At 33.8% G+C, this 4,431-nt stretch overlaps 1 pseudogene; it reads right to left on the reverse strand.

The window, feature by feature from the left end:
* Window positions 1–285: 285 nt before the first annotated feature.
* On the reverse strand, window positions 286–1,899 carry LOC127148287 (uncharacterized; annotated as a pseudogene).
* Window positions 1,900–4,431: the final 2,532 nt, after the last annotated feature.

Below are 4,431 nucleotides of genomic sequence, written 5' to 3' on the forward strand. Positions count from 1 at the left end.
CTTTCATGTTGAAGCTATTAACTTATCAAGCATAAAAGCATGTTTCTTTCAAAATAAAATCCAATGTCATAACAAAGTTCCAAAAAATCAAATGCGCCATCGAAGGGAGAAGTCACTTCAATACCCATATGAAAAAAGAAAAAAGACGTTTGAGTAAGAAGTAAAGAAGAAAGCTACATTCTTCATATACAATTCTACTAGATTTTCTTGTGAGGGTAGACACATCATATATAATATCGGAACGCTCAAAGAACACTATTGTACAAAAAGACAAAAGTACAAAATCTACAAAACAGATCCATTCAAGTAAGCAGTCAAGAAAAAGGCAATATTACAAACCTTGTTGCGGTTGAGCATGACACCCTTATCCATTGCCTTCATTGCAAAGTATTGATCAACCCCACACAGTTCTACAAAATGCACACTGTAGCCAATAATGTAAAGATTTATGCTTAATGTTTATACAAAGATTTATTCGATAAATTAACATTGATTCATTCTGAACAGAACCAATAAATATGGGGGAAAAACAAACTTCCAGCATCACCAAACCCCAAGGCTTCACTGACTTAAAATGTTCCAATCCTATCTTTTTTCCACTGTCCAAGATATGTACCACAGAAGAAGATAGCATTAATTTTTACTAAACTGACAATGGCATAAATTCAAGAAAAGATTACACAACGAGCCGACTATAATGTAAAAAATTAAATCCCATCCTCTCTAAGCTTTAATAGAAGAGATCTTGCATACAAGGATGCATACCTATTCATTATTCTCTAATGAAGAGCTATTTATCTCCCGTGAAGAGCCATTTCTCTGAAAGTAGTTGATAATGAAGTAGACATAAAAACAAAGCATAGCTTTGGAATTCAACATATGACTGTAAACAATAAACATCTTCAACATAATTCCTTCATCTGAAGAGTTATAATTAGATTTAGCATAAAGCTTTTCCCAAGTTTTGGCGAGAATGAGAAGGGTAGAGGCTTTACATAATGCATTTCAAGGATATACGTAGATAATGGGATGAGAGCCTGTGAAGTTCTAACCTTCTGAGAACAAGAAGAGGACCAGCTAAAGAAGTTGATTTCCTTTGGTATTTCATATTATTTAAAAGGGAATTCTGAACCTGCATCTTCTATACAATTAGGATTTCATATCGCACAATATCAAAAAAAAAATTAAGAAATCGAACGAAACATTGTTGTATCAAGAAGTTCTTTTCATTAAAATCCGAGTCATTTTCAATCATGTTAACGTAACATTGATCGAATTTACAAATCGTGATTTCATAAACAACCCTACAATCTCCTTAACTTTATAATCCCCACATTCCTTAACAACAATCACACAAACACCATTAGGACGAACATCTCTCTCCATCTCAGAAACAAATCGAGACGGAAACAATGCCTCAGCCAAATGAGCAGTAAACGCCAAATCAAAAACATGATCAAAGAAAGGCAAATTATGAGGATCAGCACGACTCACCAAAGGAGGCGAATCAATCAACTCGACACCGGTGACATCGTGAACTCCCATATGAGACAATGCCATGACCTCATGGCCAGCGCCGGTGGAAACACAGATAACTTTGGTGTGGTTATGGAGAAGGCCTAGATCTCAAATGGATTGGAAGAAATTAATGAAGGAGGAGAGCTTCTTCTTCCAGTCGTTGGATGACCAAAGACACTTGTTCTTCTTGTCAATGGAGACGAGCTCGCGATGAGTGGAATCGCAGGAGGATTTAGGGAATTTGTGATGGGGTTTTGAAGGAGAATTTAGGGGAATGCAGGTTTGTGGGGTTTGGAGGAAGAGGAAGATGAGGATGAGAGTGGCAATGGCAATAGAAGCAAATGAAAGCTTATTGAGAAAATGGCGAATGTGGCGTTCCATTGTTGATTTGTCAATGGAAGAATTTTGGTTTCTGAAATGAGGGAAGAAAGTGAGATGAGATTGAAAAGAGGCTAAGTGGCAACCATGTCTAGAGTTTAATGTTTGTGGGTGAAAATGGTCAGTACGTGTGTTGTAAATAATCAATTCACATTTATTAACCTATCTGCAAGTATAAAGCAAAAACACGCTTCCTTTTCCATCCATTCATCTTCATCTTCCTTTAAAACCATTCTCACAGATAATTAGATCTAGAGTTTCTCAACTTTTTGCCTCATAGTTTTTCTCTCAAACTTATACTCATTCTGACAAAATAAGGGTCTAAAGCTGATATTCAAGATGCTGCTATTTGGAAAAAGAATGATAAGATCAAGAAAAAAAAAAAAGAAATGATGTGCAAGTTGCTTCCAAAAATGTCTACAAAAGACTATGGTATGCTCTTAACAACTTCCTAGATTTCAAAGCCTTTACGGGCCCAAGTTGGAAGATGTCAAGATTCACAAAGGAAAATAACGTCAGTGTCCAGTCATTAAAGTTATGCATGCATTACAAACATCGACAAAGACCTTTTTGAAGCCTTTGAGTTTCTTGAGAAGGGAAAGAATACAAAAATGTTTATTGCAATTAATAAAAACTTACGAAGCAGGTGGTTGAGGAAAAATTTTTACAAAAATAATGATTGACGGTGATACAATTGCATTAAACATTTTTCCATTTTCATCACGTTATGTGCATGAACATGTTTTGTAAAATTTACATACAATGGAAACATGTAATAACGTTTACAATCAATGTATATAAGAACTTTTCAGAATTTCTTTGTTTTATACTTGCTAAGCATTTACATTTAGTCGTTTTGGATTAACTACGAGATCGTTTAACTTGTATAACATTATTCCCTCACCACTTATGATTAACAGACCAATCGTTCAAACGTTATATAATATTCGTTTACATTTAATGATAATATCGTTTAGACCTAATCAAATATCGTTTTAACATTAGAAGAATTTTGACCTTTAATGTCACTTGGCAACCGACATCTTTGTGAGCGTTATTAAAGGTCTTTAATGTCGGTTGGACTTTAATGTCAGTTTAAAAACGACATTAAAGGCCTCTTTAATGTCGGTTTAAAAACGACATTAAAGGCCTTTAATGTCAGTTTTCAACCGACATCTTTGATGGTGTTATTGAAGCCCTTTAATGTCTGTTGGGCTTTAATGTCGGTTTAATTAAAGGCCTCTTTAATGTCGGTTTGTCAGTTTTCAACCGACATCTTTGATAGTGTTATTGAAGCCCTTTAATGTCGGTTAAACTCTGGGTTTAAAATCGACATTAAAGCCTAGTTTTTGGATTCATTTTTACAAATTTATTTTTATTTAATTGTTACATTATTGTCCTATAGACCGACATTGGGTCAATGTAGATAAATATGTTTTTCACACGCCAACAAATCAATGAAATTCATATTAATATTATGTTTATATATACATTCTACAATAGTACATGAAAAAAGATTCTAATACAAGAATTAAATAAGTAAAAATCCTAAATGCCTTCTCAGTCTTCAATTTTCAACAGTCGCTTGGTCATTTCTGCACAATCGCTTAGCTTTCAACCTGATATCACTTCAATTATCTACAAACAATATCCAAATAAACCATTAATATGAATAACAAAGCTGTTTGAAGTACTAAAATTGCAGAGAAGGATGAAAAGTTCTTAAGATTTTATATTCACACCCCAATCCACATAACTCTCTTCAGTCTACCTCATCCATCAGGCTTTCCTAAATCTCTTCAATCTAATATTAGAAATATTCCATAGATGCAATCATATACAATCCTTTTTCCAAATAAAAAAAACCATTTTATGTGGCAACCTATGAACTCTTGTAATTGATTAGCTCATAATATTGCCCACCAAATGAATAATCAACATTTTTTTACATAACATTATTATGAAAACCAATAACAATCTATAAAGAAATAAGCAACATCAACACAATAAGCTGAAAAGTAAAGCAATCATATTTTTATACCTTGGGTGTGGAGAACCCTTGATTGGCTTTTGACCATATTTCCTCCATGAATAATCATCATATCTGCTAGCTTGTTACTAATCGTGGGCACCTTAATCGACCGCTTCACTCTAGTGTTATTAAAGGTCTTCCCCTTTCCTACCATTGCATTTCATAACAAAAATATCAACACAAAATACACAATTAACAACCAACAATCCATTTGAAGCATCATTTAATCTTTAGAACACAAAAACACTGTGTAATCAAGAATTTACTTGCCACTTATGCATTCATAAAGTGTGTTCAAACTAGAAAGCCCTTTCTCATTGGATTAATAGGAAGTAGGGTATGATTGTTCTAAATGGGGAGGGAAAAACAGATAAAGGAGAAATTTTAGTAAAAATTTGCCAAGGGAAAATGAACAGGTGTAGCCATTTCATCAATCCTTACTCTTTGACTTATCAGGATCAAGAAATTGAAGTAGAGCTCTAAGTGAGGCAAAATGGATAAAC

The sequence above is a fragment of the Cucumis melo genome, chromosome 2 (genome assembly GCF_025177605.1).
Source record: "Cucumis melo cultivar AY chromosome 2, USDA_Cmelo_AY_1.0, whole genome shotgun sequence".
NCBI lineage: Eukaryota > Viridiplantae > Streptophyta > Magnoliopsida > Cucurbitales > Cucurbitaceae > Cucumis > Cucumis melo.